The sequence below is a fragment of the Canis aureus genome, chromosome 2, assembly GCF_053574225.1.
Source record: "Canis aureus isolate CA01 chromosome 2, VMU_Caureus_v.1.0, whole genome shotgun sequence".
In the NCBI taxonomy this organism is placed as follows: domain Eukaryota; kingdom Metazoa; phylum Chordata; class Mammalia; order Carnivora; family Canidae; genus Canis; species Canis aureus.
The window spans coordinates 87,524,255-87,544,969 of NC_135612.1; the positions used below are offsets into that span (position 1 = coordinate 87,524,255).

The window sequence follows — 20,715 nt, forward strand, 5'->3', positions numbered from 1 at the left end:
CTATTGTTATAATGCACCTTGTTTTCTCATGTGAAAAAGTTATAACAATCATTAATAATAAGACACTGGTAGAAACACAATATGATAATTATTATGAACCCTATATACTTTGAAGTTTTATGTGTTTTATATAACAACCAGTTTATCTCTACTCAAGGTTAACTAGAAAATTAAGTGAGCTATTAGATATAACATCTCAGTTTTGAAGCATGATATGTATGTGTTAAAGCTGTTAATCACAGAATGAAAGATACTTGTTTTTGTGGGCTCCTCAGGAAATTTTTGTGTACGTACATGGTGTTAATGCATAAAAATGCTTTTGCTTCTGATTTTTTAATTAAACCATAAATATTACACGGGAAATAATATTTTCTACCAACATATTGTCAATGTAGATTGACTAGTATTTGGCTCTAGATTTTCACTAAAAACACTTTAGTGGTGAAAAATCTCATTAAACTGAACAAAATTTTCTCTAATGGGAGGTGTTTGGGAGACCTTTCATGCAACAAGAAGTCAAGAACATCATTAAGCCATAAGCCATTCCAGATGTGATCTTGCAGAGTCTCAGACACAGATTTAAAATATTTCCAGGGGAAAATGGGTGGTGCAGTCAGCTAAGCATCCAGTTCTTGATTTCAGCCTCAGGTCATGATCTCAGGGTCATAGGATTGAGCCCTGGGTCATCCTCTATGCTCAGTTCAGAGTCTGCTTGAGATTCTCTCTTCCTCTGTCCCTTCCCCCACTCAAACAAATCTTTAAAAAAAAAATATTTCCAAACAACATAATATCCCCAGAAAAGTTCACTATTGATGTTTGGGGATTTTCCCCAGAAGGCACAAATCATAAAACTGAAGAGACAGTGTCAATGTTTTGTGTCTTAAGTTAAGGCTTAGTCCTGCTCAGCTTAACTTCTATTAATTATATTTCAACTCATAGCAAGCAGAAATTAAGAAAGATGTGTCATGGTAAGTAATTTGCTCCCATTCCCTAATGCAATGTCACAATCTAGATCTTTCTTCTGAGAAGATTTAGTTGAAACTTCCATTCCTCACCTCTTGGTAAGAATACCATTTAATGTTCCATTAGTGAAGCAGAACATTTGGAAGACATAATGAAGAAAATTCTCAAAAGAACTCGAGGAAGACTTGAGGGAGGGCCCTGTTTTCATATTAATCTTGTGGTTAAGTTGGAGTCTGGGTAAAGTGGTAGAAATTCCTTTGTAATTTATCTGGCAGAGTAAGATTTCAGTCAGACAAGGTACTTACAATTGAGAAACCAGCTTCTCTCCAGCCATAAAGCATGCTAATTGGAAAGCTGTGGGCAGACTTCCTGCCAAAAAGCAGGGAATCTTCTCAAATATTAATGATACCCTCCTGCCAAACTTTTGGATGCTATCATGAATCTGGTGGCTTACAGCTTTATGTCACTTCATCATGTCTTTGATCTTGCTGTTGGTGTACCCCAAAGAAGTACTACTCTCTGTGGTGGGGCTGTGAGACACAGTGTAGAAGCACTTATGGGCTTGGGAGGGAAAACTGGTGTCTACGCAGGTGGACACATCCCATAAAGATGACCTGCATTACAAGCTGAAACAGATAACGATGAATACATTCCAGAGTCACACCAAACTCAGTAAGGACTTTAAATTGTGCTACAATCATAGAATGTGGATGGCATTGCTAGCAAACATAGAAGACAATGGGAATAAAGTCAATGAGTCATTCATTCAGAGATTATAACAGAAAATGATCATTCGGGAGAAGCAAGAAGTCTTCCAACTATGTTGGGAAAATGTTTTAAGGGAAGGATAGCATTGGCTATAAGGTGCAGCTGAGTGATCGCATACACAGTTTATGGGATGTTCAAGAGCTCCTAACTTATTTTTGAGCAGCTTAACAAAATTAATGCTGTTTCTCCAGATGCCTAATTCACTCCACAGAAGTGGTCTCCATCTCAAATCTCAACCAGAAGTTGATTTGGAAGCTGGCAGGCATGCATCCTTGGCAACTGAGACATCAGCAATGAGAGAAGAGCCTGCAACCTTCCCCTCTGCCCAGGAACAGGTCAGAACCTTGGCACTCCACTTTGGGAAGATTGCCAATTTCGAGTTTTAGGCAGCCCATATAAATGCTTTATCTGAACTGCCTATTACTTCATGGCTAAGGGCCTCTCCATTCAGCCAAAGTGGTCAGATAGACACTTGATGAGCATTTGGGTTGTTATGCCAAAGTCATTTTTGGCCTTTGTTTTTGGATACTTGTGAGAGCAATTGTCAACTCAGTTCCTTGAATAATTGATTGCAAAGAGGGTTCCTGTAGATGGAACTTAAAGTTCTTATGAAGGCATTCCAGAGCAGAAATTTCCATGGGGAATAATGGTATAAGAAAAGGTATAATAAATCCTCACATTTATATAGTACTTTATAGTTTAATACAATAGTTAAGAGCACAGGCACTGGAGTCAGACTGAATTAGGTTTTTGAGTTATGTTAACTCCTATGAAAATCAGTTGCTGAAATTCAGGTTCCATAGTTTCTTAAGGGCTTTGCTACTTACTGACTGTGTGGCTTCAGACAAACCTAACCTCTCCAATGACCCTGTTGGTAAAAATGGGTATAATAATGTCTATATAATAGGGTTGGTTTGAGAATTCAAAAATATACTATATGCAAAATAATACATGTAAATATATTTTATATTACAGCTCCTTGCAAGTAAGTAATCAACAGTAGGTGGCAAATCTATTTTATATATTATGAAGACCTGCACATGAACTCTCTAGAGTCAGAGATGGAATTTTATGAAGATGGTCCAGACAAATTTATCAAGTGAGCCAGGCAATTTAAGCTATCTTGAGATTAAACAAACAAGCAAACATGTAAATGGACCACGATGTCCATTGGTAAGGGACACCAATATACTCCAGCTTTTGGAGCATGAACAATATATTAGTCATCTATACATGCATGATTCAAGCTCAAGAGAGCAATTAAGTATTTCCTACTGCATTCACTATGTATGGCAAAGTAAGGGATTATGGTGTCAGGTAAACCTAATTTACATCTTGATTTGACTGCTTACTGACTGTGTGATCTTGGAAAAAATAATTTAACTTTTCTAATCTTTATTTATAAAATGAGAGTAGTAATAGTTCCTAGCTCACAGGGCTGAGAAATTCAATGAAACAATGCTTATACAGTGCTCAGCATAGAACCTGGCGTATGGTAACAATACAGTAAATATTAACTACTATTATTACACATAGAGAATAAAAGAGGACAGGAAGCAAAACAAAAATTTATTGACTACTGACTTCATGTAGGCCACTGTGCCAGATCCTTTATGTGGGTTATTCTTTTTTATTCTCTCAGCTTCTCTGGAGGATGGGCAGTATGGTTCTTATCTTTATAAACAAGGGATCTGAGGCTGAAAGAATTAAACAGTTAAACAGAGAGAGAGGCTAGACATATAAACTGCTCACACTTTGCTTTAAAGGAATATGTACTCAGAGCCTACTCTTTGCCAGATACTATTCTAAGTACTAGAAACACCCCACCTCCTGTTTTCATAGCGCTTATTCGGTAGTGAGTGGAGAGAGCTGAGTTCAAAGAGGTACGAGGACGAGGAGTGTGAGAGCGTGGAGCATATGGATCATGAGAATCTTGTGGGCTACTGTGAGGATCTTGGCTTTGACTTAGGAGAATGCCACCTATAGGACCTCTGTACTTGTTTTAAAGGTATGTTAATTTTCTTGACATCTTTTGTTTTTTTTTCTTTAAAGAATCATCTTATTGGCTTTAATGTTTAGATTCTGGCTCAAGGGTCTATAACCCAGAACCCTTAAGGGGTATTGGAGGACCATAGAAGGCAACCACTGTGCAAGAGGCCCTGTGTGCATTCCCGGGTGGGCAACAGTGCTCCAGTTGGTGCCTCACCACCATGAAAGTTGTCTCAAGACATTGGACAGTCTCCTAATGACACTTTGGCTGAGTGACACAAGCAGTAGTCAAGATAAACCACAGGAAAGACAGAGGTGGGACACGACCTTGACTCTTTGACTAATAACAATATTTCATTTCATGATTCTCACCATTCTATTCCTGACTAGACTTGATTGCGCTTTGTGCACTGGGATGCCTCATATGGTGCCGCTGCCTTCACGAGGCCTAAGATTAGCAATTAGCTTCTCCTATGAACATTCAACCTTCACAGTGGAAAATCAATAAATCATGTTCGATAAAGAAATAGGGAATGCTTGAATAAATAAGTGGTTGAATAAATGCATCCTCCCTGCTATCAATCAAAACTTACATGCCCTGTGCAATTTCTTTAGTGAACAGACTATTTAGATATACCAATTTACTCAATAGCGTCCACAAAGACACAACTCTTAATGTCTTCACTTTATCCAAGACATATATTGTTAGGCATTCTAAAAACTGCTACAACCTAAAGGGATGATAATGCTCAGGGTGGAAATTATAGGCATCATGGAAGAATGGACAAAGAAATGGATTTTTCTGAACATAAATATATCTTTAAGTCAATTTTGGAATTTGACCATAAAATTCCCCTTAATAGGTACTTTCAAAAATGTTCTCTAAGACAAGAATATTTCCTGTATTGCCTAAGTTTATAAAATAAGAATATCTGGAACATGAAATCAATCAATGGCTTGTTGTTTGGCCCGTCTTAGTTGTCAATTCAGAACACTCCATAGTAAATGTCTAAAAAATTAATAGGAAGAACAATCAAATTGGCACACAAAGTGGGGGGTCCTGGGACACAATCACGTTCTCAAGCCGCCCTCTTTGAAAGGGAGGAAAGGACTACTTGAATAATTGACTGGTCATCTGGCAAGATAGTGTTGCTTTCTCAGCTTTATAAATTAAACATGAGTGGCAGTAAAAGTACATAAAATATATGTTTGTATTCAACACACATGTATGAGTACATGCACCCCCATATGCATACTGGAGATTCTATTTGCTGCCATCAAAGTAATTGATTTTTCAATATGAGTAAGTGACCTTCACTGTACCCTCCAGGTGACTTGTTTTCCCAAGCACCTGAGCATTCCTTCCCCTGCTGAAAACACTCAGCACTAATCCAATGCCTCTCATTAAGCATGGTGAATGTTCCTTTTGACATAGTAAAACTAAAGCTAGTATAATTTGTGCATGCCAACGGGTAGACTTCCTTGCTGAAGGGGTTTTCCCTGCTGCATATGGAAGGTGCTTAACTTGTGTCCTCTTGCCAAGAGATGATGATCACGCACTGTATACAAATGCATAAACAATTTTATGGAGCGTGACATTCCCTGTGGGTCTCTGGAGATATTAACCAGAGTCCTCTCTTTTCCAAACTTGAAGTTTCCATGAATTGAGGAACATGTAACATCCTTCTCAACACAAGCACTGAGTCCTACATCTGCTATGACTGCAAAAGAGAAGCATAATCCATGAAATATCCTTTTAAAGGATACTGAGCATAACCATTAGCATGGCAGAGAGTGATGTGATTTCTATAACTCTCTTTATCTCCCTCTCTTGACAGACATATATAGATATAAAGATATAGATATAGACTTAGACATTCAGAAAAGTTTTTATGCAAGCTAAAATTTGCCTTCCCCAGAACCACAGAATCATTGCCAAAGTTTTGAGCATTAATGGTAATTCTGATGTGTATCTAAAATAGTTCTTTAACCTGCTAAACTTCAACCTTTCTATAAGGTAAAAAAGAAGAAGAAAGAAGAAGAAGAAGAAGAACAAGAACAAGAATAAGAACAAGAACAAGAAGAAGAACTTCTTTCACCTTGTCTCCCAAACCAGATTAAGGGATAAAACCCATAATGTGAAAGTACTTGGAAACAGGCAACACATTTCAGATCTTAGGGGTTAGAGGATTCGAATGTAAGAATGTAAATGTCTATAGCATATTTGCATGAGTTTCAACTTAGTAGAACCTTTAAAGAGAAATGTGTTCATCTCCACCCATAATTCTTAAAATTACTTTAAATTCTGCAGCTTGGTATTTGGTGCATTATACATGAGGTAGGACTAGTTTCGCAGCTGGACTTTATAGCATGGCAGTACTTAGAATATTTTTGTGGATAATGTAGTTCTCTTAAAGTTTTCTCTCCTTAAATTCTGAAAAAAAAAAGATGATCAAAATATGAGTTTTCTATTTCCAACAAATCCTAAGTTGGTTTAGGACATATTTCAAGTAATGCTAAATGTCTTAGGTTCCCTTTTACATTTACAATGAGACCTTCACAGATTTAAACTCCAATTCACACTTAGGCTAATGTGAAGGGTCCAGAAGTGAAGTCCTGAAGAATGGTGTGAGAGAACAATCTAGTTCCTTATTCAGAAGAAGGTTCTCAAACATTTGGGAAAGTTAAAAATACTTCTGTAAGTAAACCCTGATTCAGCCAAATGACAGGTTGAGATTCAGAACTCAGTGACAGTGGGGAGGCCAGTTTCAGGGTGATAACCCTGCCGGGTTTCATGAGAAAGGGTTTTTTTTTCCCATATAATCCTCTCAAAGATCTGTTTGTAGGTGATATCGTTTCTATTTTTCAAATAAGAAAATCAAGGTTCAGTTATGTGATTATCATCTTTGATATCATTTTAATTTATATCCATCCTTGCAGATGAAATAACTGAAAGCAGCTAAATAAATACAAATATCTGTGTCCTAATTATTTTACAAATGATAAAATATAAGAGTTCTCGGGATCCCTGGGTGGCGCAGCAGTTTGGCGCCTGCCTTTGGCCCAGGGCGCGATCCTGGAGACCCAGGATCGAGTCCCACGTCGGGCTCCCGGTGCATGGAGCCTGCTTCTCCCTCTGCCTGTGTCTCTGCTTCTCTCTCTCTCTCTCTCTCTCTCTCTCTCTGTGACTATCATAAATAAATTTTTAAAAAATTAAAAAAAAAAAAAGAGTTCTCACTAGTCAGTGTCTCAGCCTCTAGCTTCTTACTCCTCTGAGGCACAGCAGCAAACCATGTCAAGGCCATTTTAAACAGCCATATTATAAATTATTTTAAGGTTTGTAGACTATACTAACTGTTGCAACCACTCAGTTTTGCGACTGTGGCATGAAAGCAGCAATTGACAATTCATAAGCAAATGGACATGACGATGCTCCAATAAAACTTTTTTTTTTTTTTTTTTTTTTACAAAAACAGCCAGCAAGCCAGACTTGACTATAGCTTATCAACCTTTGATCTATGGTCTCTTGCAAATGTCCTAAGTTCTTTCCTTCCAAATTCCATTTGAAGCTCACTTCCACCAAATGTCCTCTAAGCAGCTATAACTAATAATCAGCCCAATAGGTCAAAAATGTTCACACTCTCACATGTTTTATAAACATTTTTTGTGAGTTTATCTGTGTATTGTTTTATTGCCTGCTTTACAAAATATTTTATAACTTACTATTTTTCTTTTTAGGTTTTGTATCTTTAAGGACATAGGGCCTGTCTTCCTACATTTACGGAGATTGCTCATATAATAAATCCATTACGCTGCTGAGTATTCAGTAAATGTGGTTGAATACTGAAAGAGAATAAAAGGGTCCAAATTTATTGTGAATTAAAAGAAAAATAAGGATGCACAACTTGTGTGGGAACGATTACAGAAACCCTTAGAAATCTGAAAATAATGGAATTATATGGTCAGTGACATTTTCTTTAAAATCCTGTGTTTGGACAGAAGGTCTACAAATACTTTATTTTGGAGGAAATTGTTCTTTGTCCCATAATAGTCACTATGTCATTGCATTACCACCTCCGAGGTATACCATTGATACTGCTTTCTATGTAAAACCATCATGAGTAGACAACTACTAGTCGATTTGCTGTTTTAGGTTGTCTCTCAGTTTGGGAATATTTTTGGCCTTCATTAAATGCCAATATAATACACTATGTGGAATCCTATAAATAAAAAATGTACTTGGGCCAGTTTAGCTGTAGTTCTTGGTATCTGTCAATTTGATTCAACTTCAATTTCAATAACTTTATTGTCATGACAAAGTAAACATGAGCTCAAGAGTTGCCAAAGTCAATAAATCAACATTTGGGTCTGGAGAAAGCCTCTGTATGGTTTTTCTCACAATTTTAAATGAGGGATAGACCAATTGACACATATTTAGAAAAACTCTTTTAGCCTTGTATAAAAATACTGCATTAAGGTGAATTCTCTCCTATAGGCCAGCATAGAGAAATGCTCTCATATGTTAGGTTTGCTTTCATGGGCCAATCAGATACAGATTTTGTTGCCATTGCCAACCCTATGACCAGGAAGAAGAGATTTTCATGCATATCACACTTAAAAGTTATGAGTATTCCTGTGGCTGTTGCTGCCATTGCATAGACCTGAGGTGAGCAAACATTTTGTAGGGAACCACATAGTAATACTTAACCTTGAGAATCTTTATAGTTTCTAGAACAACTATTCAATTCTGCCATTATGGTAGGAAAATACTCATAGAGAAAACTTTAAAGAATGGACAAAAATGTGTTTCAATAAAAATCTATTTACAAAAATGTACAACTGACCCATAAGCTATAGTTTGTGAACTCCTGTTATAGATCTTCCATCATAAATTGGTCTAAGAACTTTATAAATTTTTCACTTTTTTATCGCCTGAACCACATTTTGAACTCCTATATGTTTATTTTTACATTCACTTTGGTAACATGAATAACACTTGTAAATTACTTGACCAGTATCTGGATTGTTTGTGTCTGATCCTAGACCCTAGGATCTAGTTGGTACATCATAAATATTTGTGGAAAAAATTAGTTACTGGGTATATGTACTATTATAGGACCTAGAAGGTAAAGTACATCACTCAAGACTAAAAGTGTGCCCTAGGACACTGGGAATACATAATGGGTCTGTTTTTACTTTTCTCTATCCAGAAGCATTCCTAGGATAGATAGAATTGTATATGGTTCCTAGGCTTTTTGTTTTGTACCCCCTTGAAAGTTTAGCCAAGAGTTGAAGAAAAAAGGTGGATATTAGCAACTAATCTAATTTTTAAAGGATCTATGGTTCAAAAGCAATAGTTCATAAAACAGTTGCAATATAACCATGAACAGGAAAGAGTGTAAGACAGAGTAAGCAAAGCATTCTACTATATTTCATAATGAACCAAGAAGCAATAATGTGATATCTTTTTTTCTCTCTAATTCCACTTTTGGTAGTCTCTTCAGTTGATATCTTCAATTGAGCACATACTCTGTGAGAAGCAAAATTCTAGACTTTGAAGGAAATAGAGAAGGAAAGAGATAACTGCTGCCTCTGATATTCTCTATTTACTTGTGGAGGAAGTTAAGTAATGTAATGATTAACATAGAAGTAACAAAAGAGTGGAAGAGCAAAGGAGAAAATAAGCTTTAGATTATCTTGATTTCTCCTACTACTGAGGGAGAACCCTGTCCACATCATTTAAGTTTTCCTGTGGCACAGCAGTGTCTTTTGTCAGTCTTTATTTTTTATTCCAAGACCCAATTAAAATTCTTATTTGAAAGCTAAGCTATAACAAATCTTATTGGGCCTATCTTCAAATATCAAGAATCTAATCTCTCCTTACCACTTCCAATGGTACTGTCTTGGTCCATGCTCCTGTCCTTTCTCACCCTGAACAATGAGATTCTAACTGGTCTCTCTGCTTCTGTCTTGCTCTCTTCCCAAGTCTTGACCATTTAAAATGTGAGTTTGATGATATCATCTTTCCTCCTATCTCACTCATAATCATAATCTTCCTATTGATTGACCAGGCCCTATATATGTTCTTCCTACCCATGACCTTTCTAGCCTTACACCTTACCAATCTTCTCCAGCCACATTTTACTTAGTGTTCTGTAAGAATAATAGGAATGCTCATGCCTATCTCCATCCATGTTTCTTGTCTTGATATTATCCATTACATGCATATCTATGACATACTTTATAAGCATTAGGATATTACAACATTATGAAAATAGAGATATATCTATTAACTCCTACGTCCTAAGTGCATAAGCCATTTCTTTATACACAGTAGGCTTTTCTCATGTGGAGGGGATGAAATCAACTAATAAGTAATACATATTATTACTGTTCACCAACTATTTCCATTTCCCTTCCAGGCACATGGTTAGGAGTTAGGGATGACTATGGGATTTGCTTTCACACAGGAAATGTAAGCAGAAGTAGCATATGTCTCTTCTTGGCAGAGATTCTAAGATACAGTGTGCAATTTATGCAATTCGCCATACTTTTTTGGTGGATATGTATGTCAAAGGAAAGCCCCTTAGGTTATCTCTGAATAACTACTGAAGAAATTTCTTGCCTGATTACATAGGACATGTAGTTTGAGCAAGAAATAAACTATTTTTAGCAACTGTGATTTGGGATTATTTTGTTCCAGCAGCATAACTTAACCTAAACCTAACTGATACAGGAACATTTTTAATATTTCTTCATATATAGAGCATCCTCCCTATATGCTACCCCAGTAATCCTCTGATATTTCAGGGGCCTGAAAATGTGTGTATACTACTTAGAAAGCAGAGCTAGGAAAGCCTTCACCCTGTTTTCTTTAAATCAATTAGACAAAGAGAGAACTTAGCCAGCATTATAGAGTCTAAAGGAATATCATTCTTGTCTTTCTTAATCCCACCTAGAAAGATGAAAGTAATATCAGACAGAGCTGTGCAGATATCTCTGATGTATTTGGGAGGCTTTTGTGAGTGAAATGAACATGCATGGAAGTAATGGAGGATGTTGCTTTTTCCCATAAATCACAATACATAATTAATATTAATATAGTTTCCATAAATGACTACTGTATAGTATGAATAGAGCTTAAAGATTGCTCTTGTCATATGAAATGTTATTTAATAAAGTTTTATAAATAATGATTATCCTCATTTTAAAGAAAATATGTAACATGAGCAACCAGGGTTGTACAACTACTAAAAATCATAAACTAGACTCAATTACAAGGGATTTTAACAGCAATATTTTGTTCTCATAGTTACTCATACACATATATTTATTACATACTTGCTATGTTTAAGTACTGGGCTCATTTATAATTTAAGTATTTGGGTCCTTCCCTATGTCTACAGAAGAATAAATTTCAATGAGAGCAGATAGAACAGATTGCCTAGTGCAGAATTTCAATATCCAGAAACCACAGTTAATTAGAAGCTCTGCACATTGCTGGGGTCTTATGATCCTACAACTCCTAACAGAGGGCACAGAGAGAGTGCTCAATAATCCTTGCTGATGAAGATAACCCTGGGGTTTCCATGGTCATAAAGTGCCACCCGATAATGCAATAAGCACCAGATCATTTGGGTTCAAAGTTGGTGTTAAGAACTGAATTGGGTCCCCTTTAAATTCATACATCAAAGTCCCAACCCCCAGGACTTCAGAATGTGCCCATATTTGGAGATAGGTTTTTTAAAGAGGTAATTAAATTACAATGAAGTCATTAGAGTGGCCTTAATCTAATATAATTGGTGTCCTTATAAGGAGAGGAAATTAGAACACAGATGCACACAGAGGAAAGATCATGGGAAGACACACAGAAGAGATAGCCATCTACAAATTAAGCAGAAAGGCCTCACAAGACACCAAGTCTGCCAACACCTAGATCTCAGACTTCTAAGTCTCCAGAACTGTGAGAAAATGAATGTCTGTTGTTTAAGCCACCCAGGCTGTGGTTCTTTGTCATGGCAGCTCCAGCCAACTAACACAATTCAACTGCTCAATTGACACAGTTGAACTCAAAGGTATGCATTCTAATTCATAATAAAAATGCTTATTTACATGCCAAAGTGCTTAAGGTAACACTCATGAGGTCTGAAGAGGCTGGAATATAATCAAACAGTATCAGGCTCCATAAATATTCATCTGTCTCTATGCACAGTCTTGATACTGACATGTAATGATACATTCCTCCTTTCACTTACACGTGTAATTTTTACGAATCTTGGTCTACAATCCTAGATGTGAAAAAAAATTTACCTTTATTCTTAAATTGAAATGAATCTCTCCACCTCATTTGGTTATGATGGAATAAAATGAATTTCAGCCCAGCTGGGGCTCCTGTACCCTTTCCCTAGAATTGTATCAATTTTTCAGGGATTTAAGAGGTATTTGGTGATGGGTGGGCTTATACAGTATTACAGAGAAGAGAAGATCATTTCTCAACATGTTCATTTTCATCTGTTATGAAGATTGCTACTATATTGTACCTCCCTCCTGGCTTTTGGATCTTCTGAGTCTGAATATTTTTCAGCTAATATTGGATCATCTGGCATTCAGGAATCCCAATATTATTGGGTCATGCTGTTTCTTGGGAACTACTGATTGAAACTTTTAGTTCATGCACAATACTGATTTTCTTCCTATCAATGTTAAAGAACATTTTGTTTAGGATGCCTAACAATAGAATATACTTCCCATCCTTGCAACCAAATGTAGTGATGTGACTAAATCCTGGCCAATTAAGATATATGTGGAAGTTGTTGGATGGGACTTTGAAAGGGGACATGTTCTTTTCTTATCTCCTTTGTTTTTAAAAATATGAATCTGATGCTTCATGCAGTCATTTTGGAGCACAAAAAAAAACCTGACAAGGATGGTGATAAAGAAACTTGACCCAATGATCATGGGGCTACTATAATTCAACTTCTTGAGTAAACAAACAAACAAACAAACAAACAAAACTCTCTAATTTGTCTAAATCTCCCTTATTTTGGCATTTTGTAATATACAGATGAATTAAATTCTAATTGACCTCTGTTTCTTAGGAATAAACTCTTAGACCTACCATGAGATGATTTTTACTCTGAGATCTTGTCTTATCTTGGATCTACTTAGGAATGGAGCACAAATGCCCCTTCTCTCAGATTTTTTTAAAATATACCTTGTTTTGTCTTTGTTTTTTAAAATGTGTTCTTCCTAAGGCATGGTCCCTGAAAGACTGAGTAGCTATTGGCCACCTTCTCAAGGAAATACTGGCATACAATTCCTTATTCCTTCCTCTGCAATCGACCCTCTCTGTCTACAACCAATGTTAACATTTTCTATTCTTCAGGGTGCAGGTACTTAAGAGCATATGGTATGGGGTCAGACTGCCAAGGTTGAATACTGGATCTGCCATTTAGTGCATGTGTGAACTTGGAATGTCTCTCTGTGCCTTAATTTTCCTGTCTATAAAATAAGCAGTACACAATTCATACAGAAATTGTAAGACAATCTTCAGAAAATACTTAGAAGTGTGTCTGCAATCTAGCAAGTGCCCAACATATTTTAGCTATCATCATCCCGTCATTTTTGAGAACATAAACTTGTATTTATACATAATCAGGTATAGCATCAAAAATATTGTGTTTTTAAAAGACTTTGCAATTGCTTAGAGGAACTAAACCTGAAATAGACAAAGAAATATGTTATTCCCTATTGAACACTCCCTCGGGAACAATGAGAATCAGCATACCTGACTAATTGTAAGAAAGACCACTGTATATAAGCAAACACAAAGGGGAAAATGGTAAACTTAAAAAATAATATCTACTTCATACTAAAATTTCCTTTTAAAATATTTAATATTTAATATTTAACACAAATCTATTGAGAAAGCCATTGCATGAACCACAATACGGTATTGTAGAAAGAGCCTAGAATTTAATAAGGGGATCAACTCTCCCAGTTTTCCCAGGATTGACAGGATGCAAGACTTTCAGTGTCAAAATGGAAAGCTCTGGAAAACTGACCACCCTGGATTTATATCAGATAGATCTGGGACTAAAACCTGGTATCTCCATTTCCTAATGGAGGGATCTAGTATAATCCTTCTCTTCATGCCATTCCATACCGAAACTAATATGCTTCACCTATTTGGTTCTCAGTTTATTCATCTAGAAAATGGGAATAATATTATAATGAATCTTGTGCAAAGAATTTCGCATAGAGAAATGATAATTATTAGTAGTAAATATTATTTCCCTCCACTCTACATTCTTGAAGACTACATTCCCCTCATAATAAAACCAAGGAATTCAGAGAGAACTCACTATCCAGGTGTTTTTAGTTACGTACGACCTGAATGAAACTTTTAACAAAAACAAATGACATGCTGCTCCTTCAATGATGATATGCAGAAACCTTCCATAAAAGACCCTATTTTAAAACCAATGAAAAGAAACTCCATCACTCTAGTTGAATGAATATAGTCATCAGCAACTGAAAATGGAAATTAGTTAGCAGAGGGTCCCTGGAAACCTGTGGAGAAATGACTTAATAATCACGGTGACTGAGACAGAGGTTTCCTTTTTTACCATAGCAAATAAAAAGAAATGTGAAAAATATACTTCCTCGGGCTTTTAGAAATAGCTTATTTAAAACTAACTTATTTATAATAGATACTTACAATTGAAAAGTGACTAGGGAAAAAATAATCTGAATTCAGAAGAGGATGTTGAACCATATCGTACTGATCCTAGTACATCTATTTTAATAAGTATAAACATTCAGTTACCCATTATGGTCATGAGGTCCAGTTTCCCTCTTAATCAACTATTCCACCTATTGAGAAAATACTCTTTATCTGCCACTAATTTTCCTAAGAAAGACGGTTTTCTATACCATTCATTCTCTTGTCCTATCTTTAGGACAAGATATGTCCTAAATTTGATTTGTTATGGGACCCCAACTTAGAGGAGAATTTACTTTGGTAGGTACATAGTAGCCCCTCCCCCAACCCTAAACTCCTGACTGCCCAATATACACACAGAAATGAGATCTTTCTCTGCAAATTGAACTGTGCAACTTATATAGGATGTATTTGAATAGAGACATACCAGGTCATCTTAGAAAAATATAGTGGGTCTCTGGTTGGTAAAACCAAACTATAACCCTGTAAATTATATTTAAAAAGATAAAGAATGAATCTACCAAAAGAAAAATTGGTCAATCACAGAAGCAAAGGAAAAGGAGTCAGTGAGTCAATCTTTGGAAGTATCCATATAAAAACCTTCAAAATCAGAACACTTGGTTTGGCCAGTCTGAATAGTCCTCTTCACAGAGCATGATGAAATTAGACATTGGTCTTATTGTAGTGATGAAGCCCAGTTTCTGGAGAAAATATTTTCCTCATACTAAAGACCACCATATTGATTTTATTGGTTACTTGCCACTTCTTTTAAAAATATTTTAGCTTGTTTGGTAGTCTGCTCAGGCTACTATATAGAATGCCACAGACTGTGTGGCTTAAACAACAAAGATTTATTTTCTGAGTTCTGGAGACTAAAAAGTCCAAAGGTCAAGGTTCCAGCAAGGTTGGTTTTGGTGAGATCTCTCTTGCTGGCTTGTAGGAGGCTACCTTCTCACTGTATCCTTACATGGCCTTTTCTTCCTACACACACACTCCTGGTATTTCCTCCTCTTTTTATAAGGACACTTCCTTAATCTTTATTATCTCATTAAAGGGTTTATCTCAAAATATAGTCACATTGGGAGTTCAACCTTCAACATGTGAATTTAGGGAAACATAATTAATTTCATGTATTATATAAACTGTGATATCTGTGTGAGTTGGCCCAAATCATTTAGGTCAGTTTATTTCTTATTTATTTATTTATTTATTTATTTATTTATTTATTTATTTATTTATTTAAGAGAGAAAAAGAGATAGTATGAGTGGGAGGGGCAAAGGGAGAAAGAGAGAGAGATAATCCCAAGCAGATTCCATGCTGAGATCATGACTTGAACTGAAGCCAAGGGTTGGATGCTTAACTGACTGAGCCACCCAGGCACCCCTAGGTCAGTTTATTTCTATGATGCCAAAATAACTTATTCTACTAATTTGATATTAGTTAGATACTTTTGATCCAGTTAATATTTTCAAAATACTGCCCATGTTCACCAAAACTACTGAGAAATTTGCTAAAAATTCAAGTTTCTGGACCTCACTCAATACCTGCTGAATCAATCTCTTGTGACTTAGGGAAAGAAATTATTCTTTTAAATTACTTTCCCAGATATTTATAAAATTATATTTCAAAATATGGAAAACCAACTATGGATAGATTATTCTAGGTTCAGTTAGTTTTGAATTTCAAGATATTAGTAAAAAAAAAATGTTCCTAGGACACAAAATAGAAATATGAATCATAGACTACAGGCCTGGATATGTCTGGATTTATATATTAAGACTTCCAGAATGCACCCCATACAAAATAAGTTCCTTATCATGGTATGCCATATCACTTAAAATCTGATAATCAGGTCTTGGTTACCTCTGAGTTTTAGAAAGCTCCAAAGGGCATCTTCCTTTCATGTCTCAAAAGGAGGAAGGGTCTAAACTCATAAAAATAATATCTGATTATTAATCCATTCAATATCATATATCCTGACAACCTTCCAATAATCCAAATGGTTAAGTTACAGGAATAGAAGAAATGGAGGATGAGTCTTATCATAGACTAGTGGTCAGCATGTAATATCAAGTCATAATTTTCACCCAGAGGTAACCAATATTTCCATTGAGTTTAAGCAGCTTGCAACAACCCAGCCTTAACTCTGGACAATCTTACCCTGAACATTCATCGAGTATAGAGACCTACATTCACAAATCTAAATGTTCAAAAGTTTTATGTTAAACTCATAAGCCATTAAATAAAGTATATTTAGTGCAGTGGTATGAGAATGCATGTTTAACAACTGGCTCTCTCAAGGGGATGTAGAAGTGACAGGGACGTTGATCTGTAGCATTTGCTCATTTCTATGGTGTAGATATTCCCATTGTAGCCAGTTTCAATGACCCAACATGACACCACTGAACATGGGGCTTAGAAACGGTGGTAGTAGTCACTTCCTCTGAAACTTTGTAAACTGCTTCTGGCATACCACTGAATCCATCTTCCTTCCTTAATGGACATACCTTCACAGCAACCTCTAATGCCAAGTTCAAATTTTTTGGGTCATGAACTTCTGATAATTCTATACCAGAAAAATGGGCCCCTTCTACCACTGGCCTCTGGCAATACACCTTATGTCCAGAAATGATCTGCCCCTTCTTCTTCCACACCTGGGTCCATCTTTTACAGTGAGGAGTCCTACATGTTATATGTTGACAACCCAGACATATCCCTATGCTTCATCTGCACTGATCCTATGCAGCCCCCTTTCCTGCAAACGGCTGCCCCTTGGACACCTCTTGTTGAAAGCACACATGCATCCTGAAACAAGGATTTGGGACCACTTGGAAGGAAATCCCAGGACTTGAGGTACTTGTGATTTTTTTTGGTGAGAGTGGTGGTATTATGGGCTCTTGTGCGGTCATGATGCTCCCTAGGTCCTATGGATATCTCACTTCATGGAGAAAAGTCTGACTCAGGATGGTCAGAGAAGAGGTTTTTAAAGGTTGGACCCAGGGCAGTGTCCCCTTGCCTGAATCTGAGACTGAGATTAAGGCCCCGAGAGCAATAAACCTCAGGCACTATTCCATAAATCTCCAGGCACAAATGCTCTCTACAATATTGATTAATCAACTTGAGCATCTGATTAGCCAGTGATAAGACTTTCTGAGTTATGAGAGCCGCAGCAACATTAGGTAGCCTGGAACTCCTTAAGTGTGGCAGTAGGGCCTGTGAGAAGAAACTGAGATTCCTACATGTTCTAGAGGAGCCCTGTCTAATCTTAGGAATAATTTCTAATATGCTCTCTAGTTTTATCCCACCAAGTTTTCAACCTTCCCTATGCTTCAGCTGTTGCCAGCGTAAGCAATGTCTAAAGGTGCCAGGATATTTCTTAGTATTCTATCCTTGCAGGAAATGCTAATTCATCTGAGGCCCTCCTTTCTCTCTTGCCTCTGGTCCATGCTACACCTCTGCCTGGGTGATCCCTATTCAGCTTTCCAGATATTATGTAGGTCCTATCCCAAATTCCAGAACTTCTCAAATTTTTGAAACAAATTCCTTTAACCCAAAGCAAACTGACCATAGTTCTAAAGACCTAGGATACAGGCCCACAAGGGTGAATTCTGCTTCTTTATTTTTTTTTCTTAAGATTTCCTGTTTTATCTTTTAAAAATCAACATTAGCAATATTAAAAATCATACCCTCATCATGATTGTTTTTACAGCCTTATGTGTCTGTCTTATGCATTTGATAGGCTCTAGGTTCCTTGAGGAAAAATTTTCTGTCATACTCATCTTGTATCATCAGCATTTAGCAATGTCTGGTACATTGTAAGACTCAATAACTCTTTATCAAGTGAATAAATAAATGAGTGATTGAGCAATTAATGAGGAAGGAAAGAAAGAAGCAAGAAAGAAAAGAAGGGGTAAAATAATGGAGGAAAAAAGGAGAAAAATTATATCAATGAATAAATTAAAGGATCTCAGAAAATAATTTGTTATAGTTTGGGGATAATTACCACAAGGACTTTTGTGAAGTATCAGGAATAATTTAATCTTGCAATCTAAATAATTAGAATTTATAATATTCTATTTCTGTATATTGTTGAGTAGCAAAGTACTAAACAGTATAAATGTTCGTGGATAGGATGATTTTAGTGTAATCTGACAATGTCAGTAAAGCAAAGTTAAAGCATAGGCTGCTGAACGAAAGTCCCAAAGTCCACAGATGACAATCTTGGTGGCCTCATTTTGTGAAAAGTCCTTGATGAAAACATAAGGTGTCATACTGAAGAAATAAAAATTTAGTGCTCACTTTTTCACCATTAAATATCATTAAGGAGTCTTGTCAGATGCTGTTTTGTTGGTACTTCTGTTTCTAAAGCATGCTTTTAAGGGCACTGGTATAAGTTGACAAATTACTAACTACTTAGCAGACACATGGAAGTTAAGAAAATTTAAATTGACAAAGAACTGATATCTAGATAATCAGAAGTCTACACAAATAGTTTAAACAAAACCACTGATAATGAAGGTACTGGAAACCCATTTTCCCCCAATAGAAATATATTTATTGTTGATATTTTTAAATGATAAGTTTAACATGCACTCATAAAAAGTGTCAATAAGAAATAGTTTTCTGTATTTCCTTCCACGTTTTCCTGTGCACGTGCTGCATGCGTGTATATTCAATTTTGTTTTTAAAGATTTTATTTATTTATTCATGAAAGACAGAGAGAGAGGCAGAGACACAGGCAGAGAGAGAGAAGTAGGCTTCCCATGAGGAGCCTGATGCCAGATTTGATCCCAGGACCCAGGATCACCCATGCAGATGCTCAACCACTAAGCCCCCCGTAATAATAATTGTATCATATTTTACCTTCCAGTTTATTGAAGTACCTTCATCTTGAGAGATATCTAAAAATTCCCCATTTGGTTTCCCAATCTATTTTTATCTTGAAACTGATGAATATTTTTGTTCATGTACACATCTCTCTGGACTAACCCAATTTAGATAGATTTCTAAAAGTTGAACCCTTATCACATGTAAAATTTTACTTAATATTTAAGATTTCAAAGATTATTTTCAATAACATGAAGTCACCAGAAATGCCTGTTTTCTACCTCTGGGATATATCCTGCATATGACTCCTTATCACCACTTCTGCCATTTTCACCCTGCTCCAAACCTTCATTATCTCTTTCCCGGACCCTTGCAAGTGCTGCCTTCTACATATGTTTCCATGCCATGAATTCTCAACATAGAAGCCAGAGTGACTCTTAAAAATCGTGAGTCAGATCATGTAATTTCCCTGTGAAAAAAATCTCCAATGGCTTCTCCTATCACTTAAAGTATAGCCCGATTCCCCTATTCTGATTAAAACCCTGAAGGATCCCTGTCTAAATCCCTGCTTAAATCCTTAACTTTTTCTTGCACCATTCTTCCCATTCTCTCAATGGGCTTCTTTTCTTTTGTAAAGGAAGCTAAAGGCTGTCCCTCCCTTTGGTCTTTGCACTTGCTCTTCTCTCAGCTTTAGATGCTCTTATCCTTCCTTTGAAGATGGCTCAGTCCACCTGGTAATTCAGATCTTAATGTCAACTCCTTAGAGAAGTCTTCTCTGACCATTCATAAAAACAGCCTTCCGGTCCTTCTCTAACATGTCATGTATTCTGTGTCTCAGTTAAGCATTTATCACTGTGTGCAATTTTTGTGTATTTCTTTATTTACTTGTTTAAAGGCTGGCTCTCTCCCCAATGGAGCAACATTTCTATAAGAACAGAAAGTGTTTGTCTCTTTATTCTTTACAATACCTGGAAGGTGGTAGGAGCTCAATATTTTTTAACTGAATTCATGTTGTTCCTGGAGTGTTTCCTCTTAAACTTAAGAGGTGCATTGAGATGAAGAGTATAAGCTGGAAAATAAGTGTTCATTAAAAACAAATCAGATCTGTATTGGAATAAAATTGTTTTCATGAAAACATTTATCCAGGAAGGGCAAGGATAAGGTAGTTAAGTACATATTAACTGTTATACTTTGTGAGCATATGGCAACCTTTATAATTGAATCTGGATTTTTAAAAACTCTTCTTTAAATGGTAGGCCATTAAGGGACACATATAAGAACCTGTAGTCCAAACTTTGGCACACTGATGACATCATGGTTCATTTTATGGAGATGCCATGCAAGTTTTGTGCAACTCTGGATTTAAGACGCTGCAGGTCAGAGTTATTTCATTGTACTCAAGTGAATTGGATAGCTTTATATGCTTCAGTGGTATTCCTGATTT

The 20,715-nt window shown here is 36.3% G+C and overlaps 1 long non-coding RNA gene across 1 annotated transcript in view; it reads right to left on the bottom strand.

Moving 5' to 3' along the window:
* Nucleotides 1-3,307: 3,307 nt before the first annotated feature.
* Nucleotides 3,308-20,715, bottom strand: part of LOC144303163 (uncharacterized) — a 250,781-nt gene continuing 233,373 nt past the window's right edge. Inside the window, exons 4-6 of the long non-coding RNA XR_013370187.1 lie at nucleotides 7,444-7,563; nucleotides 6,018-6,154; nucleotides 3,308-3,428 (exon numbers count right to left, since the gene is read on the bottom strand). This is a non-coding gene — a long non-coding RNA (uncharacterized LOC144303163). The remainder of the gene's footprint in view (nucleotides 3,429-6,017; nucleotides 6,155-7,443; nucleotides 7,564-20,715) is intronic.